This window comes from Diadema setosum, chromosome 11, assembly GCF_964275005.1.
Source record: "Diadema setosum chromosome 11, eeDiaSeto1, whole genome shotgun sequence".
Classification (NCBI taxonomy): Eukaryota; Metazoa; Echinodermata; class Echinoidea; order Diadematoida; family Diadematidae; genus Diadema; species Diadema setosum.
In genome coordinates this window covers 6,787,832-6,799,591 of record NC_092695.1, presented here as the reverse complement: position 1 = coordinate 6,799,591, position 11,760 = coordinate 6,787,832, and positions in this window count along the sequence as shown.

Below are 11,760 nucleotides of genomic sequence, written 5' to 3'. Positions count from 1 at the left end.
GAACATCTCATATTGTAACATTGTTTGGGCAACTGCGAAAAGTCACATTGACAGTATATTGCTTCTGCAAAAGAAAGCTATACGTATATGCACCAATTCAGGTTATCGGGACCATTCAGATCCTTTGTTCGTAGAATTAAAAACACTAAAGGTAAATGATGTTAATTTTTTGCAAAATTCACTTTTTATGTTTCGTTTGTATAACGGTCAGTTGCCATCTTCTTTTTTCTCATTATTTCATTTAAACAAGGATATACATTCTTATCCCACAAGGCAATCTGATAAATTTCATCTACAAAATCCTAAAACAGTGATGGCTCTGAAATCTATCAGACACACTGGACCTGATATTTGGAACTCTCTTCCTTCAGAAATTCGAACTTTAAAGTCTATGTATTCTTTCAAGAAAGCTGTAAAGACAATGCTGCTCTCTGGATATCAGTGATCTTATAATGTCATTGCAATTGTATTGTATATGAAATTCCCTCGTGGAATTATCGTTGTTCTGAATTTATTGCGTAATGTTATGTAACCGACCATGACCTGTAACTGTTCACCTGTACCTCGGTGAGAAAATACTTTGCCATGCTTTGCTCTTCAGAGATCCAGGTGTTCTAACTTTGTGTAATAGTGAAAGCAGACAGACCTCTCCTCTCTCCTTTCTCCTATCCCTATCTCTATGCAAGTCATCCCTTCCCTATTTTCCTATATGTTATGTATTATGTACGAGGGCTGCATGCAAATCAAGCAATGCTTAAGCTGTAGCCCTTCTGCGTTATTCATTGCATCACTGTTCTGTTGGACATTTATGTACAGGCAATGAAGAAATGTATTGCTGTATATTCTGAAGGTAATGAAAAAACTCATTTTGTCAGCAATTAGTGTTCATGTATATCCATTTATATGTATGGTACCATTAATGTATATGATATATGTTTATGTATCTGCATGAGCAATGATATAATGCAGGAACCAATAAAATCAAATCAAAATCAAATGATATTCAGTGAAAAGAATATTTGAATTATACCATTTTATAGGCAAATTGTTCAATAATAATCTACACTAAAATATACTGCTATCTTAAACAAGTGGGACTGTTTCACGTCGATAAAACGCGCAAAAACATGCATCAAATTGCACCATTTGCAACATCAAAATGCAAAAAGTTCTTATCGTGGGAGGGGGAACACCCCCCTCCCACACCCTCCCCTCCCCCCTCGCTCGCTCCGCTCGCTCGGGTTCAGTCGCGTTCATGATATTCAGTGAAAAGAATTAATACAAGAAGTGTATCTAAATTATACCCTTTTATAGGCAAATTGTTCAATAACAATCTACATCACAATAAACTGCTACCATAAACAAGTGGGACTGTTTCACGTCGATAAAACGCGCAAAAACATGCATCAAATTGCACCATTTACAACATCCAAATGCAAAAAAGTTCTTACCGTGGGAGGGGGGACACCCCCCTCCCACACCCTCCCCCCCCCCCCCCTCGCTCGCTCCGCTCGCTCGGGCTCGGTTGCTTCGCTCCCTCGCAGACTAACCGCCCCCCCTAAAATGACATCCTGGCTACGCCGTTGAATGCATATGGTATAGTAGGCAAAAACTGTCGCGTGCATTTTCATTTCGGAAACCTTGACTCGCGAAATTTTGCGAATTGATAATGCACGCGAACATCTCTGGTGTTCTAGGATAAATAAATTATCAGGAGGACTTTCTTTTTTTCAGGGGGGGGGGGGGAGGAGGGGTCAATTTGATAAAATGTTTCAATTGATATTGATATTGCTCTACATCAACGTATAGGCACCGAATTCATTAGTGTTTAGTAGTAGCCACAATAAAAAATAATCAAAGGCCTACATATTCGGGCGGGATTCAAATCTACGACCTCCTGCGACCTCCTGCAACCTTAATTGCACAAAAATCTATAAGACCTAATGGACCAAACCTTTGGAACACACTTCCAGGTTATGTTAAATCATTTAAAACGTTATATTCTTTTAAAGCTAGATTGAAAAACTGTGTTACTGTCAGATTACAATAAATGAATATTGAATCTGAATACAAATTTTGTTTTGTTTAAGGCATTTATTTTCTTAATTGAACACAAATTTTCCTTTGCCATCCATGAAAAAAATTATTTTGGTGTTATGTTTCTGCTCAATACCAGGGATGTGCATGCCAAAATAAGAGATGAATAATATCTTAGAACGCTTCAGAGACGCTATCTGCAATATCTGTGTCTGCGCATAATGATAAATTGTCTCATGTTTCTGTGATTAATTCGTCGTTGAACAACAATATTTTTTTTCTAATGCAGATGAAATTTGCAGTTTGTCTCAAGTTTTGTTGGTATAAGTATAGAAATTCTGTGTGTCGTCAATACATATAGGTATACTGTATAGATGATCAGAAATGTTAGTTAGAATATAACCAATTAACGTTGGTAAACTGATTCTCGCCGATGTATATACTGCATAGTTTATTGTTATAGATATTCTCGCATATTCCGAAGATCAATATTAGAATTGCCCATCTCTGTTTTCTTAAATATTGATTGAGGCAAATAAAAAACAAATGTGAGTTAGAGGATAATTTATTTGGGAAATAAACGTGCGTAGTAGAAGCGTCCACCTTGTGAACGATGCTACGACACAGGGGAGATCAACAGCTTCTGAGGAATTATTATAAAGCGTAGGCAGTGGCGTAACTAAGGGGGGGGGGGGGTGGCACGTGTCCCCCCCCCCCCCCATCTGCTGGTAAATAAACCCCAAAACAAAAACAAAAAACAAAATCAAAAAAGACCTCACCAAAATGGTAATGCAAGGGTTAGTAAACTGCTTTTGAAATCAACATGAAAGGGTGATCAAGAAATAAGACATTTTTCTAAGATTTCTTTTAACCATGATTAAAGAGGTATATAGTGTGGAACGTTGTTGAAAAAGCCTGGAACCGACAAAAGATTGTGATTCAGCGTGATCCCTGGTTGGCATTCTAAATATAAGCAGGATGTGCGCAGTGTACTCAGAACATCCGAACGGCAAAAAGAGTCGCTGCAACGTTGCGCAATGTGATATAGAATGTACACCTTTGTACCTTACGCTTCGTTATCAAAGCCAGATCATAGATTTTGCAGTGTTGCTTTATACATACTAGTCTATCTTAAAATGCCTTGCATTGCCAATAATAAAACTTGACCTGGGCTATTTCCCAACCTTTCCATGTATATAAAACATATACACACACAAACACAAACAATTTGGGGATGCTCTATAGTGCAGATTTTGAACATCTTTCCCCCGCTTGGTCACTTCGACGCCCCTTCGCTGGTCATACCTCCCCCAATCACGAACATAAACCGACACCCTTGACTACCAGTGGTGGATCAAGGGGGGGGGGGGGGGTGGCGCACTTTGGGCGCCCCCCCCCCCTCTTAATTTCCAAAGCGAAATATATAGCTACAAACGGCAGTTTTTGGACTGTAAAATGTCAAAATCCGCTCGCTCGCATTTCATCGTTATGCCATTCTCCTGATGTTACTGTCAGTAAATTGCCAGCAGTTGCGCCCGGTGAGCCCCCTTAATTTCCAAAGCGTAAAAGTATAAGCTACAAACGGCAGTTTTTGTACTGTAAAATGTCAACATTTTCAAGCTCGCTCTCTCCGCTCGCTCGCAGTTTATCATTATGCCATCCTCTTGATGTTACTGCCAGTAATTGCCAGCGGTTGCGCCCGGTGCACCGCCCATAATTTTTAAAGCGAAAAAGATAACTACAAACGGCAGTTTTTGGACTGTAAAATGTCAAAATGTTCAAGCTTGCTCGCCCCGCTCGCTCGCATATTATCGTTATGCCATTCTCCTAGACTTCTCCTGATGTTGCTGCCAGTATTTTGCCCCCCCCCCCCCGTTAAATTCCAAAGCGAAAAAACATCGCTACAAACGGCAGTTTTTGGACTGAAAAAATGTCACAATTTTCAAGCTCGCTAGCTCCGCTTGCTTGCATTTAATTGTTATGCAATTCTCCTGATGTTGCTGCCAGTAACTTGTCGTTTCACACCGTCATTCCATAATCCATGTAAGGAAAACTTGCAATGTTGCTCAATGACTGCTCTGTGGAATGTATCACATTGCGTTATGTATTGTAGTCCCTTAAAGGGACATTCCGGACGATTTTCATAATTTCACATCATGTAGTACATAAATCAACAACTCCATGTATAGATTCGTGGAATTTGTTGTGGTCCTTGAGCAGAGAAGCCAATAAATTGAAAATCTTAAACAAATTACACTGAACAGTGTTGATGACATCAGAGCCGGTTACGCCGAGATATGTAGTAAAAAAAAAAAAGGAAACCTCAAAACACAACAAAGTTTGTGTAAAAAAGAATATCAATGACTGCAGTGGACACTTGTGGGCAAGCAGGTAACGTTGCCTCAATGGTAAGACTTATCTGTCAATCGCTACTGTCCATGTATACTTTGAAGCAATGTGCGAGAAATGGGAAAATTAGATTACAAATCACGATCCACTTGCCAAAGTATTCACTTTCTCTTGTTAAGTACGTGCAAATGAGATTACTTGAGCGATCTTTTCCCAAAATACACTACCGCTGCACACGCATTTTCTCTCTCTCTCTCTCTCTCTCTTTTTTTTGCATTTTTCCGGATCTAAGACAGTTATTATCTTCCGCGCATGTAGTTTCTAGATTTTCAAAACGTAGTGTTATTTCCATTCAGGCTGAATATCTTATATTATGAAGGATATGGCAATATGATCAAAGCAGGAAAGCATATTTACAGCAAAAAGTTATTGTGACGCCTTTAACAGAAACAGGTGCATGAATTGATTAACAAGCGATGGATGTCAATAAGTAGTAGGTCCATTTTATAATCACATAATCATTAGCTTCATTTGACGAAGTTGATCGGAAAATGATAATATAGGCTTTCCAGTGAGGATATACAGTTTCAAATATTTTCACATTATGCCTCAGATTTATGATTGAACTTTGCACTTTGTTTTGGACAGGATTTACTTCTGTTCAATGTGCTTTACCATCAGGTAAAATGCAATTTCATTGACTAAATAAACAAGCGAAATATACGGCCAACATTATGCTAGTGCTCAAAAGTATCTTCAGATTGCTTGGAAAGACGGCGGCATACAATCCCAATCGCCAAAGGCATAAATGCACCTGTGGAATTCTTTTGTGAATCCATACAAAATTGACAGCTGTTTGAATAGTTACTGCCAGTTGGAACTCTTCAGATTGCTTAGAAAGACGGTGGCATAGAATCCCAACCGCCAAAGCCACAAATACACCTGTGGAATTCTTTTGTGAATCCTTACAAAATTGACAGCTGTTTGAATAGTTACTGCCAGTTGGAACTCTTGTTCTTGAACCTCCTAGCTTAATTGGTATCATTATAGGGACTACCGCCAAATTGGTCATTCCAACATACCCGCTATATATTGCTCACGAAATGAAAAGACTATGCGTACGTAATGACGAGACCATACGCACGTAATGACAAGACCACGCGTACGTAAGGAAAAGGCCATACGTACGTAATGACGAGACCACACGTATGTAATTCCAAGACCTTACGTACGTAATGACAAAAATCTGTTAGACCATACGTACGTAATGACAGAAGCACACGTACGTAATGGCAAGACCACGCGTACGTTATGACAGTAACATGCGTACGTTATGACAGTAGCATGCGTACGCTAAGAATTTCATAGAACTATAATGACAAATGTCCATGCGTACGTTATGACAGAACCATGCGTACGTTACGAAACAACCATGCGTACGTTCTGACATGCACGCGTATGGTGTTGGCACGCGTTTTGGCGGCGATGGCCTTCCATAGAAACCGCGCCTAAGCGTGCACTCCATATAAGGAAAAATTGACCTAACAAGATGGCGACGCAACACGGTAAATTTGGCTGCACGGTCTCGTGTATCTTGGGAATAGGGACACGCATTCCACTATGTTTTAGTTCGGTGAGTGGAATGCGTGTCCCTATTCCCAACATACACGAGACCGTGCAGCCAAATTAACGTGTTGCGTCGCCATCTTGTTAGGGCAATTTTTCCTTATATGGAGTGCACGCTTAGGCGCGGTCAGACTGGGCCACTGGTACGCGCGCAAGCAAGAGTACGCCGTCCAGTGGCTAGTGATTATGACGTAACAATGCACGTTTGTATATGACAATGGTCTTGCGCTTCGGAGACACGTTACAGCCCGCACTCCATTATTATAATAGTCCAGATACTGGATGATTTTTATCATCCGCAGTCCCCACACACTCGGCACCCACCCAATGCGCCCAACCACTGACTGCGACACTCGAGGGGTGAATTGTGTAATACAGTGTACATACAGACACCATCAACGTACGCGTACACACGCGGGCACACTACGAATACAGTCCAGGAAGTGGACTATTATTATAAGGCCATGTAAAAAAAGAAAGTAGTTTCTCGTCCGGGTCTTTTGAGCAAGGCGATGAGGGAGGCCCTTACTGATATCTTACTATTTTTTCGAGGATTGTCAAAATGAAAGTAATATGTGTTTCTGGTCCGGTAATTCTGAGAGAGGTAACGAGAGAGGGCTTTACTATTTTCTATATCCAATTTATGAAATGAAATATCACTCTGGTAGCTGTGTTATGAGAGACCAGGTCCCAAGTGTATGTCTTGCCTGCACTCTGTGCATTTTCAAACAAATAGATATAATATGTACCATACTTGAAATGAAACTTCATGCATGCAGAAATACATTTGCTTTTTCTTTCCACTACGTACACTACAGATGTCAAGGGAAAATGACCATCTTAATACTGGTATTTAGTGTTGTAATGGCATTTCTGATACCAGTGTACTTGCAATTCTGATGTATTGTGCTATTAATTGAAACAGGTATAAAACATTCTATCAACAGTTATGTACGACTGAAATAAATTCCATGATATTCAAAACACTGCTTTATTTATCATTGGTGTTTGTGACTTTTTGTGTCCACACAGCTGGTATGTATCTGCATCTCTTTACACTATACAGCACAATTGTAGCACATTCAACTGGAAACTGGCTGGTACAATTGCAGATGGATGTCAAAATGATACTGATATGGCATTATAGCATTAAACATTTAAAGATGTTTCTTCATGTTCTAAAAAGACATTATAATCACTCATCATTTGGATGATGAATGATTGTATCACACTACAGGTGATACGACTCATGGCCGTGTCCGTGAATTTACATTGTAAAAGAAAAGTATCCCGCAGAAATACAAGACAAACCAGAGTCCGTGGAAAAGTTATTTATTTTGTAGATACACCCATTTAATAATTCTACATTTTTGCTGGAAAGCGCATTCATTTTCTCTTCAAAATAGAACAATACATCGCCGTCAGATGCAACGTTACAGAGCAGAGTGTTTGGGCCTCTACACATTCGAATGTGTTCATGCGTGCGTGCAGACAGCTGATAGACCAGGGGGATGGGGACCCTGACAGCTACAGACACGCATGATAATACGCGGCCGGCACGGCCACTGCGCTGGCACTGTACCTTCCGACACTGCACACACATGCACATAGTCACAATGACATGAAAATGTATACATACAAAACTCGATACAAATTACAATCCTCACAAGCACTTGTACAGTACAATTCATCCGCTTAAAATATGAGAAACGGGGAAAAATACGAACAATGCGCGAAATATGCGTGGAATATCAGCGATTGTTCGTAAGAAATGTTGCCGCTATCGCGTTCACGACGTATCGAGTGCGTTGTACATCACCGCCCAGGCCCGCGCGCCCATCCAACTATACATTCGACTGCTTTGCGGGTCATTCCTTCTTGCCCAGTTTGCAGTGTGAAATGCGTGCGTTATTACATACGCACTACAGAAGCTACAGCTGTACTCACTGTCTGTACTCCAGCTAAGTGGAGGACGCAAGGCGTATTAGAAATGAGACATCACGATTGGTAGGTGAATTGTCGATTTTTTTTTTCGGCGGCCGAAAAAAAATAGTAAATATCAAAAAAGTCGATGCGGCAACTGAAAATCGATGCGGGCGGGAAGCGGGCTAGGACGAGAATTATGAATTTCTTGGTATTTTCAGCGCCATTTTGAAAATAGTACTGTAAATAGTAAAAAAATCGATGCGACGGCCAAAATCGATGCGCGCGAGGACGAGAAACTGGTTTCTTTTTTTACTTGGCCTAAGGAAAAATTGACCTAACAAAATTGCGGTGGTTGCAAGTTTTGGTGGCTGCGCATTTCCTGGGTGAACACGCATTTATATAATATTGACTGGCCCTGAGGGAGGTACCAGAAAATATTGCCCAAACTGAAAGCATATTGCCCGAGTCGAAGACGAGGGCAATATGTTTTCAGTGCGGGCAATATTTATCTGGTACCTCCCGAAAGAAAGGCCAGTCAATATCATAATTATTACCCATCCCCCTAGGTAACTTAAGAAAATATGTAAATACGGCTATACACTACAGTATTATGATACAGATCAAGCCACATTTGACTACCTGTAGACCATCAACATGTTTAATAATCGCAAAATTGTTCATCAGTGTATATCATTCAACTCCAACTTCAAAGATACATGTATAGTTGTAACAGGCAAACTTCAAACTTTTGAACGTTCTTACACTTTATTTTTACTTCTCTTTTAAAAGTTTGAGAGTTGTAAAACTGATGGTCACTGTGCAATTACTGATCACAAATGGACTAGTCACATTGCCTAGTGCTGCTATATGTGGTCGACCTTGTATGAGTTGATTTATCAGCGTTCTTCTGCGGTGCGTGCAACTGACACCCTGGACGTCCTGGAATGTTTTCTTTTCGTGGTCGATCGGAATGTTTACGTTTAGAGCAGGGAGGTGGGGAGAGAGATTCCACTCTTTCTCTTCCCACCTCCCCAAACCGGAAGATTGCGCTATTTGCACAATGTTACTGTTCCCAGGGAGGTGAGATTCCTCTCACCTCCCTGCTGTTCCGCAGCGACGTGGCGAAAAGCATATTGCCCGCTGACCTTTTAACCCTGCAAAATATCAACTGCTGACCTTTAACCCTGCAAAATATCAACCGGAATTGCCTCGCAAAACTCCCTCGTATAGGTAATAATCCACTATGTTTTAGTTCGGTGGGGTCTTCGCAGTGAGGAACTCGGATATTAAAATTTTGGGAGAGCTGCTACAGAATCTAGCTAGCTAGGCACGTCAACCTCAAATGTACCTGAAATGTTACTATTTAGTCACAGTGTTTGAAACCAAACTTTAAGTAGCACATCTCGCTAGCTCTGTACACACTTTGGCCTGAATGTTGTATCCTTCGTGAGCTCAGTCGAGTCCCTGAGTGAGCTGAGCTGAGTCAATCTGAGTCAAGTGTAAGTTAATTTTCAGCTGCTTTAACTTTGTATTGTTTTTAAACACACAGATTTCCGAGATGCAGACGATGCCTTCTTCTTCTTGATACAGTCCACCATCGGGTGTATAGTCGTACTAATACTATATACTCTCTAAAAAAAAATCGAGTGAAAATATTCACTCTTAAAGGAGTGAATACAAAAAAGAGTGAATTTCGAGTAAAATTGGAGTGAATTTCGAGTGAAAGTGTTCATATTCACTCAATTTGGAGTGACCTCAAGGATCACTCGAAGATTTTGGAGTGATCCCTGAGGTCACTCTAAAACGAGTGAAAATGAACATTTTCACTCAAAATCCACTCCAATTTCACTCTAAATTCACTCTTTTTTGTATTCACTCCTTTAAGAGTGAATATTTTCACTCGATTTTTTTTAGAGAGTAGTCTATACTATTTGGCACTACTTTGGCAGGTCTGGTGACCCAGGCACTGGTGTGGTGCATGTTCATCAGTGACTTAAAAAAAAAACAAACAAAAGCACCATTCCTACATCTTACCAAAGATCTTCTTTTGATCTTTATACTCCCCATGCCCATGTACATCTATGCTTTTGCTCCTCTACAGCTCTACTAACGAAGCAGGGATGCTCGGCACTCCTGCATGAAGAGGTCTACAGAGGCGGTGGTGACTAGTTTTTTTATGCAGGGTGTTTCATAAACCTGACTGCATAATCTGACCGGGAGTCGGGAAAAAAAAATCTAGGCATCTCCGAATATTGCCTTTAATGGCTCTAACAGTGTTAGAATGTTAAATCTCTCTTCTGCATGTGCCTGACATATGTATTTGGGTGCTCTTCGTTATTCCGAAGGTTCGCTATTCCGAAGGTTCCCTGTAGTATATACACAGAAGGTTCCCTATACCTAGAGGTTCGTTTACCTATATTGCACATTTTGCTACAAAATGCTACTTCCGGCGGGGACATATATTACGCACCGCGTAATTTCTACTTTTCCTTGTTTTTTCTCTGCAGCTTTTGATTTCAATGTTTCAGGTGTAGTTAGAAAAATGAATAGATAAGATGTCATCTCACTTTTTCCTTGGTTCTTTGCAGGTTTCAGCACCAAGTGAAGTGGGAGGAGTTCTTTTGTTTCCTTCTTGCGCTCTCTGTGTCTTTTCTGAAACAATGTCTGCTAATAAGATGAGCATTGAAGAGGTGAATGCACTCAGCTACGAGGAATTTATTGCCCGTTTCCAGAGGATTGTTGAGCACGGCATGCTCATTGCTGGTGCAGTGTGGTCGTATCATCCCTTCCTGGACTTCCGGCATCTCCACAAGTCCTTCTGTGATGTCATGGATTCATTGCCAATTTGCGGTATAACTTTCTTTACCGACCTTCTTGTTTCTCTTCAGTTGTAAACATTAAAATGCTATCTTTTGCACCTGTTTCTTCTCAGTGACTCTCTACTTTTATTTTTCTCAGTGCTTGAATTGAGAGCCAAGTGTGTTTTATACATGGACAACCTGTCACAATGATTACGGTTTAAGCAATTTTTATCATGCTTACCCAACACAAACTGCCTGCCGGAAAGGGCTGAAGAACATCGGTCTCAAACACTGCCTGTAAGTGGGCAGCATGACACACTAGTGAATGTCATTGAAATACGCCTTATATTTAGAGAGTCTAAATTTTTGCGAATCGGTCGTTAAATTTGTGATAATGGAGTACTGTACTGAACGGAGAAATGTACAACGATGTGTGCAACACATTCATATTGGGATCAGAGGCATTATTTTCGCGTGTCTTTATATAGTTTTGCGAATAGCACCTGACTCGCTAAATTCGTGAAAATAAAAACCTCATGAAATATTAGGGGTGTACAGTATTGGGTTAAGTGACAGAACAGGTCATGTATCAGATAGTGTGAAATACTGCGGAATGTGATTGCCCAGGTGAATGTGAATATTATTTTTCTTTTTCTTTTTTAAGAGGGTACTGAGTACCTTGCGTATGGCTGAGGCTGTGTTATGAAGAATGAGGAATCCAAGAAGCCCTAGCAGACTAATAATAGCAAAAAATAAAAGAAAACAAAAAGCAAAACAAAAAGAACAAAAGAAGAACAGCACAAACTAATATGAAACCAAATGTGTCCCTGGTAAACAATATAAGACATATGATAATCAATTTGTGACCATGCATTGCAAGACCAACAAAAAGTTTGTACGCCCTCATTTTATGTGAGGACTCAAAATGGATGAAATGGGTCAACCTAGCCAATCTGAAAGAGCAATTCTTTTACAGTATTTTATAGTTTGAGCTCATAAAACAAATGGGAAATTGCATTTT